Raw genomic sequence first — 12,966 nt, 5'->3', positions numbered from 1 at the left:
ATGTAAAATGTTCCACTGGGCATTTACCATTGTCTCAGTTGATGCAGAACTTGCAAGTTGTGTCATTTTTGTTACCAAACTGGACAGCATAGTATTGCTTTTTGATATTGGTATTGTTTCTACTGTTAATATTAAAAGGGTGTTGTACCAACTATTTCTTCTATGTTAAGTACAGATGCTTTAATATTAACTAACCCTACAATGATTCAAATGTAAGTTATTTTAGTATAGTAAAATGGAGCTGATTTTGATCTGTCACTGGTTACTATAGTTTGTACTTTTAGTCTACTCAAAAAAGGTCAACAGATGGGAATACATTTACGAATATATATTTAAATACACATACATGATAGCTATGGTTTCAAAGTAGATTAGACATATGTTGTAAAACATTGAAGCAAAAACCAGTGGAATACCTTTCAGAAATCAAAAAGATATCATTAGCATTGTGTAAACAATGACTTATCCAGACCCATTCAATAAAGTAAAAATACACTTGAATTTTTTAAGCAAAATGTAACTAGAATGAAAAAAAACCTGTAAGAGATATAGTAAGTAGAGCCATTATGAACCTGTTTAGATACAACTTGGAATGAAGTCTTCAGTTCTTAAACCAATGTTTAATCCACATGTCCTTCATTAACACAATATGGCAATTTTGCTGTAAGTGTAACGCACTGCACTTGTGATTTCCTTCAGGATACAGTGTTAAACAGAGTCTTAGCGATTTGTTCAAGAATCAGTATGTTACTCAACCAGTCACGTCATCTGATACACTTTGTCATTTTTATCTACTACCAAATAAACTGAGTTTTTAACACTAATTTATAACTGAATGCAGCAAATACAGGTGATCTTTCACACAAAAAATCAGCAATAGAGACAAGAGGTAGAGACAAGAAAGTGAAATCATGTTAGGACCAATACACAATGTTAGAGCACTAAGTGGACCAACAGAATAAACTACAGAAAGTATAATTAACAGAAATTTAATAAAAAGACATTTAGCACTTTTGTCCATGCTGAATAAGGACTTCATCAGAATGAGTCATGGGTTACAGAGTCAATGCATCATATTTACTGAGTTGTGGCTAAATGTACCGCAGCTCAACAAACTGATGTATGTGAGTGTGTGTGTGTGTGTGTGTGTGTGTGTGTGTGTGTGTGTGTGTGTGTGTGTGTGTGTGTGTGTGTGTGTGCGTGTGTGTGCATGTATATGTATATATATATATATATATATATATATATATATATATATATATATAAATCATCATCATCATCATCTTCTTTCAGTTGTTCCCATTAGGTGTCGCCACAGCGGATCATCTGTTTCCATTTCTTCCTGTCCTCTGCATCTTGCTCTGTCACACCAACCACCTGCATGTCCTCTCCCACCACATCCATAAACCTTATCTTAGGCCTTCCTCTTTTCCTGTTACCTGGTAGCTTCATCCTTAGCATCTTTTTCCCAATATACTCAGCAATATAATATATTATATACAATTTATCCTAACAATTGACCAGTGTTAGTATAAATAGTAAGATAAAAATGTTATTTGTAAAACTATATTTTTTTATTTATCAGTACTCCATGGGGGGGGGGTCATCAATGATTTATTACATAGAGACTTAAAAAAGTTAAAAGTCATGAACATTCCGAAGCAGTGTAGTTAAACACGGGTATGCCCTTAAGGGCTCATTTGCATCACTAGTAACAGGTCTTTGTTGAGGAGGTAGAGTCCCCCACCTTATTTTCTGAGTTCTTTTTGTATGCCAGTTTGCTTTCCATTGAGCGACATAGGAATTTACATTTAGCTGGGTGAGTTTATCAACTATACCTATGTGTGGGATGCTGTTGAATGCTTTTGCAGGGTCTAGGTACCTGGTGCATTCAGATGTTCCTTTATTCTTTGCTTCAATAACGTTCTCTTCTACCTGATTCAATAAGCAGGACCTGCCATGGACAAAACTGAACTGGCTTAGGTCAAGAATTTGTAGGTTGCCTATGTCCTTATTTATTAATCCCATAATAATCTCAATAATCCTTTGCATACTCTTGCAGATGAAGGTGGTCAGGCTTATGGGCCTGTAATTGCCCAGGTCAGCTAATACCCCAGTTTTGTACAGGGAGATGGCTGTTACTGTCCTCCACTCATCTGGCACAAATGTCACCTTGCATGTTGATATTAAATAGCTTTTTAACGGGGTTTGACAGGTCCTGTTTCAGGATGACCAGTAGGTAACCTAGTATGTTGTCTGACCTCATAGAAACATGAATAGTGCTTTGAGGGGGTTCAGGCTCCTAGGCAGCACGACATTTCCCTGTGGTACATTTGACTGGGGACACATGGCTGAAGTGACATTCAGCTGCAGAGAAATATGGCTGTTTGCAAATTCCCTGTGGGCAAAGAGAAGCATACACTGTCATTCCCACAGCTTTAATAACCAAATGTACAGGGGGAAAGCAATGTCCATGGTCCCCAAGGAAACATGTGACAACAGGCAATATGGCAGGCATCAGCAGCAGGCTGGCCAGAGGGCATGTCAGTGGCAGTAAAAATGCAGTGCACAATGGGCAGTGCCTTTATAATTGGAGTGTGTGGACCACTTCCCCCTTCATAGTGTCTAGGGAACATTACCTAAAATGCATACTGGAGCATAAATGTGACTACAGAAGCCTGCAGGATTTCCTCCATGCTGCAGCACACTTCTACATGTTGTAGTTATATAAGTATGTACTCTACAATGAGCACAACACTCATTACTTCTTCTGCCACCATACCTTTGGCTATTAAAGCTGTGAGCATGGCAGTGTGTGCTTCTCTTTGCCCACAGGGAATTTGCAAACAGCCATATTTCTCTGCAGCTGAATGTCACTTCAGCCATGTGTCCCCAGTCAAATGTACTACAGGGAAATGTCTCGCTGCCTAGGTGCCTGAACCTGCTTTGAGGACTACTTCCCAAGAGATTTGAAGGGAGGGTGAGGATGGAGATATGTGTTTTGGAACTGTGGGGGGAGACAAGTGAAGACGTTGCTAAATGTATCCACTAGTTGATTTACTGCGTCCTCTTAGTCATTGTTTGTACTATTGTTTATTGTTATCCCTCATCAGTTTTGAGCATTGTGTCTGAGGTGGCAAACATAGTTGAAGAAGGTTTTATGATGGTCTTTTGCCGGGGCTGTTATTTTTGCTTTTTATCAGGCTTTGATTGATTTGATCAGGGACTAGAGTTCTCTGTTAAATTTAGCATTTGAAAATTTACATATATTTTGATATGCAATAGGCTTTTTCCTTTTTTGTGGAGCCTGTTTATATTTGGATTTATCACAGAGGTTTATTTTTGATTTGGGGACAGATGCATTTATGCAACTACTTACTGTACATGTGCACAGAATCTGTGGTGAAGGATTCTCCATTCACATAAGTGTCATCACTACCATAGCTGGTTCAGAGGGAGTGAAAATGATTCATAGCACAGTACACCAACATGTTCCCAACTATTAATTTAGCAATGACTGTGGCCATGCAATGCAATGCATTAAGGAAGGTACGCTATCCTTGAATGAGCCACTATCCCAAATCATTCAAAATCTCTTTGTAGACACTGACAGCAGTATAATTCAAGAACTATCTTCTGCTTGCACAGTAAAATGAAATATTGCCCAGATTAGGCCAGCAAAACAAAACTGTCAACCATAATGGATGTGGCAGAAGACTGTTGCTGGTTGAAGTCTGGTACTTTCATGGTATGTACCATGAATGACTCTGTCCATGGCTCCACACCAGTGACCAAGCTGTGAATCTCTCTGACCCTTGCAATGGTAATATAATAATAAGTAATTGTTACTCCCTCACCACCACACCACTGTGCTGAGATCTGTACACCTTGGACAAGCAGAGTGGGCCATTCAGCAGCAGTGGGATTGTGCCCCTCATATACTGCTTGATATGCAGGCCCAATAGCTGCCTCTAGGAATATGTGGAGGTTACTAAAGGAACTCTCTGACACAGAATAACTGAAGCTGATCACCCAAATGCATGTTAATGGTTTTTCAAATGTCTTCTCAGATAGACAATCCTGATGTCATGAAGAAAGGGTGCCTACTTCATTTGGCAAAGATTTTTAAAGGAACACATCTAGAAGTACCACCCAGCAGACTGTAGCAATGATCCTGGGATATGCTGCTTTTGAGGATATTACCTACTTATTCTTTTCTATAATTTAGAATATATCATATTAAAATAACATATTAATATGGTGTTAAAACAGCAGTATTCCTGCAACTGTAAACAAATATTCAGTTGATTTGGAAATAAAATTTTTGTCTTTAAGTCATCACTAGTATCTGTCACAAAATTGTTATGTCTTCACAAACCAAGCCCTATAAGACGTAAGTTGCAGAGTATATAGTCTGGTTCCATAAAGCACATTTCTGTGAAGATAAGCAGTGCGAAGCTGATTGTTCAATGAAGCAGTCCTAAAATTATCTCACATAAAATTACAATTATTTTCTGGGGTGGGACATCACAGTCACTGCACCTCAGCAAAAGAGGTGCAGTAGTTTCACAAAACCAGTAGCTTGCACAACTGGGCATGATAACTTGGAAGTCTCAAAGTTGATCTTCATGAAATTGTATAGTTTCTGGTTTCTTAACCTTAAACGTTCATTGCATTTTCATTATATGATTATTATTATCCCTCCCTGAGGCATGGCCCGTAGACAGTAACTACTCCCCAAGCAACGTCACTTTTCCTTTTCACTTTCACTGCTAAGCCACCAGTATTTAAAGGCATGCTACCCATAATTGCCTCTTTTCACTATGCACTTCCTTTAGCATGCCCCCACCCCCTCCATCCTGCTTCTCCTCTCATTCCTGAATACATGTGCCACTCCTTTGTTTTGTAGGTTCAAGTTTCCATAAGCCTTGTTACAAGTGTTTACTTTCTGTTGTCATTGGTTCCACTGTAAACATTTTGTTTGGTCAACTTCCTGGTTCATCTCCCCTTAAGACAAATTCACTAATGTGGCTTTGCAGACTGTTCCTATAATCAAAGTCAGTATATGCTCCATAGAGATGTTTTCACCTGTGGCTCACTGCAGTGGGCAAACAAATTTTATTTTCAAAATAATCAATTGTACTTAAGGAATAAGAAAGCAAGTGAGTTTCAATAAAAGAGCGTAACATTTTTCAAAGCAGTAATTTGTCATATCAAAACAAAACACTGAGGTACTGATAGTTATATCATTAGAAGGTGTTGATACATATAAATGAAAAAAATAACTTTATCAATATCATTGTTGTGTGTTAGCAAATCATCATGGCTTTCTAAAATATTTGTCATGAATAATTGCCTTCGGCTACTGTACAAGAACCAAACTGACAAAAGTTATAACACTCAGTAAATGTATACAGGATTTAAATCTGCAGTGGGATTTCATTTACTTTTCTTGTTTCAATGGGCATAGTTTCAGAAAGACAAAAGAAAGAAAAACAGTGAAAAATTATTCTTACTTGTAGATGCCAACTGGTTTCCCTTTGTTGTCAGTTGTGAAGATGAGGATGATGAATATGATGGTGATGCAGATGCTGTTGGTATTGTGACTGAGTATGTGTTTCTGTGGATAACTGTGGTGGTTGGAAAAACAGTAACATTACTTGCTGGATTTTGATTAACAGGAACATTGCTTTGTGCAGCAATGCCACCTTCAGTAATTTCTGCTACTGTTGTATTTAAAGGATATGTTATCTTTTGACCCAAATAAGTCAAAGAAACACTTTTTGCTTCTGCAGATAAAGTAGACTGTTGTTCCATTGTGTGCACTGGAATTGTTGTAATCGTTTCTGATTGTGTGGCAGATATCATAGTGGAGGAATTCTGTGATGTGAAAGATGATGTCACACTAATGTTGGATGATGTAGAAAGAGTGGGAATTGATCCCAATATGCTTTCAGCTGGTGAACTAATTTTAATGTGGGTAGTTTCATGAAAATGTGAGGTCCTAGTTTTTGTTTCAGATGTTGAGAATGGTGATGGTGTTGTGCCACTTATTTCTCCAGTGGAATTTACAGTGGTGACCTCAGATAATCCAGGGCTTGTTTCAGTAGTTGTTTCCTGTGCAGAACTTAGTAGAACCATAGTTGTCATAGCTGATGGTGCTTCTGTTGTCTCTGTCACCAAACTTGTGATGAAAGGTTGTGCAGGTTTTGATGTTTGTGCAGTATTTGTAGCATTTATTTCATGAAGTGAAGTAAATATTTCCATAGACTTAGTTAATGAAACAACTGTGGCCAATGTGATTTCTGTAGCTGTATTAGATAACGTTTTGCTAGTCTCATGGGTTGACAATGTTTGCACTGCAGACATTATATTTGATATGGTAGCTGTTTCTTCTGTAACATTTACAGTGATCTTGTTTTCTGCAGGTGTTTGGGCTTGGGGTTGTGTTTGCTGAACAGTAACAGACTCTGCTGTGGTACTTGATATTATTGTAACAGGCAAAGTGGTTAAATTCCAAGGATGTCCATAACTGGATGGACTTTGGGACTGTGTCATGACTTGTTCAGTTACAAACTGTGGCAGTTTGGTTATTGTTGTCAGTGGTGCAGTATTTGCAGACTCATTTGTTATCTCTTTTGTTTCTACTGTATACATCGATGAGTGTACTGGCGTTGCTGTAGATGGTTGTGTAGTTTCTAGTGTTCTAGATTCTATTGTGCTGCCTGCTTCTGTAGGCAAGGATAAATAAATTACATGTGCTGCAGATGTCTTTGATGTTGCTGTTCTAGTCAGTACTGAGAATGCTGGACCATTTGTAACTTCAGAGGGTCTTAATGATGTGCTGACCTCACCTAAAGCAGAACTTGTTTCAGAAATAGATCCCTCTGTTGTAAAGGACTGAGCCATTGCCTGTGCAGCAGTTTCACTGCTTGACGTAATTGTTCCCTGTGATGAGTTTGGAGATGTGTTAGTTGTAACTGGTATAACAGTAGACCACGTCAATGTTACCTCTGGTACTGCACTTGTAACATCAAAGGTTCTACCTTCTTCAGTTATAAGAACACTGCTTGTTTCTTCTATAGAAACTGCAGTAGAGACTGCCATTAGAGTGCTTTCCCTTGCTATACTAGATTGCTTTGTTGTAACTTCAGGGATCATTGATATTACAGTTGGTAGCTTAGGTATGCTTGTTGCTTTTCCTGTGGGTTTTTCATTAATCATACTCTCAGTTACAGAAGAACTTCTTTGAGATGTACTTTCTTGTAGTACTGTCAGCTTTTCTGAAGTGCTAGGTATCCATGTTGATGACAAAGTAGTTAAATTCCAGGATGGTCCTTGACCAGCTGGAATCTGAGACTGTGCAATTACATGTTCTGTCACAAATGGGAGAGATGTTGTTACGGGATAATTACTGGATAACTCCTCCACTGCTGTTGTCCCATGTTTTGTTATTTTAGTTTCTGTTGGAGCTGTTGTTGATACCTGTGTAGAAATACCTGAAGGACCCATTTTAAGAGTAATACTCTCTTCTGTTTGTAAGGGCATGGAAGTTAGTCCCACAGTGGGTGATGCCTTGAAGTCAGATGTTATCTTTGTTGTGCTGAGTTTTTCTCCAGAAGAGACACCAGATGTTATGGTTTCTTCAGTTAGCACAACTGATACAGAAGAACTTTCTTGTGACATACTTGATGGGATATTTGTCTGCAGTTCCTCTTTCAGGGGAGAAGTCATTTCTGTTATCTTTTTACGCGTAGTGCCAGATGATATAATGGTGTCCATTTCCGCACTCAAATTTAATGTAGTACCTTCTAGAACTTGTGATGGAACTGTTGTTTCTGTGGCAAGTATTGAAATTGCAGAGCTTGTTGTTTCTCCTGCAGAAAGTATGGAAGATGTGCTAGCATTTAGTGATGTAGACTCTAACAGCATACCAGACTGTGATGTATCTGTTCCTATACTCTGATTTGTTATGACAATACTTTCTCCATTGGACGTCAGTGGCATTGCAGATGTTGCTTGTGCTGTACCTTTTTCTAATGGCATCTCAAAAGAAATTGTTAATTGCACAGGGCTTGTTATGCTGGTTGTATTTACAGTAGCAGGTTTTGTTGTAAAAGTGGAAGCAATACTTCCAGATGGTTCTCTTGTGGTAGTGGAAATATATTTTTCTGAGACTTCACTGAAGGGTGCATTTGTACTTTCTGATGTAGATACAGCTAGTGTGCTTGATTTCTGTGTTGATGTTAAGACCTCTGAGGTAACTGTCTCTCCAGTAGCAGTTAGCATTGTCGTGGTTACTTCTTCTGGTATGCTAATCAGAGCAGAGGTTGCTTGTGTTGCACTTAATGGAACATTAGCGGAGACTGTTGAAGCTGATGCAATCTCTTGCTGTACAGTAAATGGTACTGAAACAGATGCTGTTGTTCCACTGAGTAATTCAGTTGTCCGTTCAGTGGATGCCAATGTTATGCTGATTGGTACTTTTGTTATGGTTGAAGCAATAGAAGTTTTCTCACTGGCTGAACTTGTTTCTGGTGACATCGCTAAAGATGTTGACTGCATCATGGTTGTTGCAGTAGTTACACTTGCGCTAGCTGGATGAGGTACCAAAGATGCAGATGTGCTTTCTGCTTCTCGGCTTGCTATAATTGTACTGGAAGGTTCTATTGTTGTTTCCAATATGGAAACTGCTGATACTCCTGTTTCCTGTGTTGATGTGAACAATTTGGTGCCAGTTTTTCCTTGATTAGGAGGTGTTAATACAAATGTTGCATTTCCTATTATGGTTGTCTGACTGGAAGTTTCCTGTGAAGTACTTGTTGGAATATTAGATGTCACAGAGGATGATGATGCTGTTAATGCTGTTGTGTCACTTGTTACTGTAATTGCTTCTTTTGAGAGTGCTGATGGCATGGTGATTGATTCTGTTATGGCAGACAAAATAGGACTTCCTGTTGTCAATTCTGGTGTAGTGCTAGTTTTTATGATATTGTCCACTGGCGCGCTGAAAGGAAGTGTAGTAGTTTGAAACACAGATGTTGGTATCATAGTTTCTGCTGCATGTGTTGAAACTGCTGTACTTTGTGTTCCCTCTGTAGGAAGTTCAGGAGGTGATGTCACCACTGATGTTGACTTGATCTCTTTCTGCGTACTAGAAAGTGGTCTCGTTTCACTTGTAATCGCATTTACTTCTTCGCTTAATGCTGGAGTCTTAGTGGTTGGTTCTTTCATTATGGTTGACAAAGCAGGTGTTTTCTCACTTGTCAGACTTGCTACTGGTAATATCTCTAAAGCAGTGGTGGACTGAGCAGTGCTTATTGTACCAGATGTTCTTACCTCTGTGTTTGCTAAAGTCAATGTTGAAGACACCACTGTAGTTTCTGATGTGGATGCTGGCATGCTGGTTTCCTTTGTTGATTCTAACACTACTGGGCTAGCAGTTTTGGGAGTAGATGTTACCAGCATCATTGTTCCTTTTGCTGTTACAGTAGTCTTTAATGACTGTGTACTGCTTTCTATACCAGAATATTTTGGGCTAGCTACTTCAGTTGTGGCAGCAGAAGTAGAACTTCCTGATACACTAGTTTCTAAGGATGAAACAGAAGGAACTGTAGCACCTGTTAATGTGGATGATGTTACTGTACCTGTTTCCTGGGTCGATAATAGCATTATGTTAGCTGTTTCATGAGTAAAAGATACTGATGTTGTGGTTAATTCTGGAGATATGTTTGTCAAATTGGAACTTTTCTGTGATATACTGGAAGGGACAGAAGATATCACTGGTAAAGCTGATACTGAAGTCAATGCCTCTGAGGTTGGTTCCTTAGCCGTCATTGAGAAAACAGATACCTTCTGACTTGTTGACATTGTTTCTGTTGACATCTGGGTAATACTTGTTGACTGTGCACCGCCTGTTATAACAGATGTACTGGTGACCAGTTCACTTGTTACCACAGGAGTCAGACTCTCTGTTACTCTGTTTGCTAAAGTTAGACTGGAAGAGGTAGAAGTTTCTTCTGATGTGAATGCAGGAATGCTTCTTTCTTGCAGTGATGTTAAAATGAATGTATTTGTTGTTCCTGGAGTAAGAGGTACAGAACTCATGGTTTGTTCTGCTACTGTGCTTGCTAAAGTTAGAGTGGAAAATGCAGTCATTTCCTTTGATGAGACTGTAGGAATGCTTCTTTCTTTTGCCGATGTTAACATTATTGTAGTTGTTGCCCCTGGTGTATGAGTTACTGATGTTGTGGTCACTTCTGCTCCTGTGATTGTCACAGTGGAACCTTCTTGAGAAATGCTTGAGGGAATATTTGTTGTCGCTACTGATGATGTAGGCCTTTGCTGTGCACTAAACTCTACTGATACTGTTGGGGTTTCACCTGTAATCTCTTTTGTTTCTGTGGTGGACAACACAGCCACACTAGCTGGCCCATATGTTGTAGATGGAAAAGCAGAAGTTTTCTCACTTGCAGAACTTGTTTCTGATGCCATCACTAAAGTAGTTGGTGAGTTTGCACTGCTTCTAATTGCGTATGCGTTTACACTAGTCAATCCTTGTGTCCCAGAGGAAGCTGTGCTCTCTGCTGCATTGCTTGCAGACACTACAGTAGAAGGAAATGTAGTACTTTCTGATGTAGAAGCCGTACTCATACTAATTTCCTCTGTTAATGCCAACATAACTGTTGATTTTGGTTGTAAGGAAGGAGATACCACTGTTGAAGTTATTTCTGCAATTGTGCTTGTTAGAGTAGAAGTTTCCTGTGATGTGTTCGATGGAACATTAGAAATTACTGTTGCTGCTACTGTAGTTGCTACCTGAGAACTAGATGGTGCTATCAATGCAGACACTGTTTCATTCATAGTTACAGTTGTTTCTCTGGTGGAGGTCGGCGCCATTGTAGATGTTTCTTCTGTTGATGTGGGCAGAATATTAATTGCCTCATGGGATGAAACAGTTTCAAATGATGTCTGTAATGCAGATGTCAATTTTATTGAGCCTGAAGGATTAGTGGTACCTGTCACAGCTGCTCCAGGACTCCGTAAAGAAGTAGTGCTTTCTCCTAATGTGCTTTCAGAGGTTGGAATAGAAGGCACAGTAAAGGTTATTAACGGGGATGTTGTTGGAATTTCATGCGTTATTGTTAGCATTGTTCTGCTAGTTGTTTCTGGAGTAGGGGAGACTGATGTGGTTGCTTCTGGATTTAGGCTTTGTTTTGTGAAAGCTGATGTCATTGTGCTTGGTGCTTGTTTTGTGGATGACAAAACAGAAGTTTCTGTATTTGCTGAACTTTTTTCTGATGATGTTTCTGATGAAGCTGTTAACTGTGCAGTGCTGATAACACTCAAAGTAAATGCTTCAGTTGTTGTAGAAGAGGTTATACTTTCTGCTGATGTGCTTTTCAAGGTTACAGTGGAAGGCACTGTAGCCATTTCTGAAGTAGATGCTGTTAATACAAATGGTCTCCCTGATGAAGTTAACATTATTGTGGTAGTGGTTTCTGGTGAAGGAGTTAATGATGTTATTATTTCTGCTAGTGTGCTTGTAGGATATGAAGTTACAAGCAACGTACTTGATGGAACACTAGACACCCCTGTTGCAGATGATGTTTCCTGCTGTACACTAGACAATGCTGAAACTGTTATTGATGTTTCACTTGGAATCTTAGTAGCTCTGCTGGTGGATGTTGATGGCTCAGTGGTTGTTTCTTTTGTTAAGGTGAACAAAGATGAAGTTTTCTCACTTGTTTCTGGTGACATCACTATGTTACTTGTTAACTGTGTTGTGCCTGTTATACCAGAACTACGTGTGCCAAATACTTCAGTTGTTGCAGTGGAAGGAGTGCTTCCAGCTATTGTTGTTTCTAAAGCTGAAATCAGAGGCACTGTACTCAGTTGTAATCTGGATGTTGTTAATATACTTTCTTTCTGTGCTGATGTTAGCATAGTTTTGGTAGTTGTTTTTGAAGTAACAGTTACTGAAGTTATAGGTAATTCTGCTGATGTCTTTGCCGAAGGGGAACTTTCTTCTGAAGTTCTTGACAGAACAGTAGATATCACTGGCACAACAGGTGTAGAAGGAGGTATTGTGGTTGAAGACAAGGTAGTTAAATTCCAGGATGGTCCCTGCCCAACAGGAATCTGAGAGTGAGCAATGATTTCTTCTGTTACAGCTGGCAGAGGAGCTGATGTCTGAGGCAAACTACTTGGGATCATCAATATTCCCTGTGTTTGTAGTTTTGTTTCTGATGTAGGTGTTGTTTGACTAGTTATTATAGTTGATTGTTTGGTTGATGTTGGTGCCACAGTGATATGTTCTTGTAGTTTAGTTGATGAAATAGTGTTGCCACTTAGAAAACTTATTTCTGATGTCACCCCTAATGGAGCTGTTGAGTACAAAGTTGTGCCTAACACAAGCGAACTAGTGGTAGCTGCTTCACTTAATGCAGGTGAAGTACCACCCTCTGCCATGGTGCTTTCAGACTCTGTGGTTGAAGGCACCGTGGTACTTTCTGTTGTAGATGTTAGCTTACTTGTCTCATGTGTTGATTTTTCTATTATTGAGCTAGTTGTTTCTGGAGTACGAGTCTCTGATGCTGTGGTCACTTCTGGGGGTGTATTAGTCACAGGGGAAGTTGCCTGAGGTGCACTCAGTGGAACATTTGATGTCATTGCTGACAATGATATAATCCCTTTTTTTGCACTAGGCAGTACTAAACCTTCTGTTGTTGTTTCACTTATAACACTTGTCTCCTTGGTGGATGTTGATGCTGCTGTGGTTGGTTCTTGGGTTTTAGTTGACAGAACTGATGTCTTCTCACTTGATGAAGTTCCTTCTGATGAAATAACTGAAATGGTTTCTGACTGTAAAATACTTGTTATACCAGATGTACTTACGCTTGTTACTTCACTTGTTACAGCTGACATTGTACTCTCTGTTACTCTGCTTGTTAAGGCTGGAGTAAC

At 39.2% G+C, this 12,966-nt stretch overlaps 1 protein-coding gene across 7 annotated transcripts in view; it reads right to left on the bottom strand.

Moving 5' to 3' along the window:
* Positions 1-12,966, bottom strand: part of LOC122817706 (mucin-16-like) — a 261,441-nt gene that overhangs the window by 206,257 nt on the left and 42,218 nt on the right. The window lies entirely within an intron of this gene.

This window comes from Protopterus annectens, chromosome 13.part0, assembly GCF_019279795.1.
Source record: "Protopterus annectens isolate FY-2018-M chromosome 13.part0, PAN1.0, whole genome shotgun sequence".
NCBI lineage: Eukaryota > Metazoa > Chordata > Ceratodontiformes > Protopteridae > Protopterus > Protopterus annectens.
This window is presented reverse-complemented; position numbering and strand designations above follow the sequence as displayed.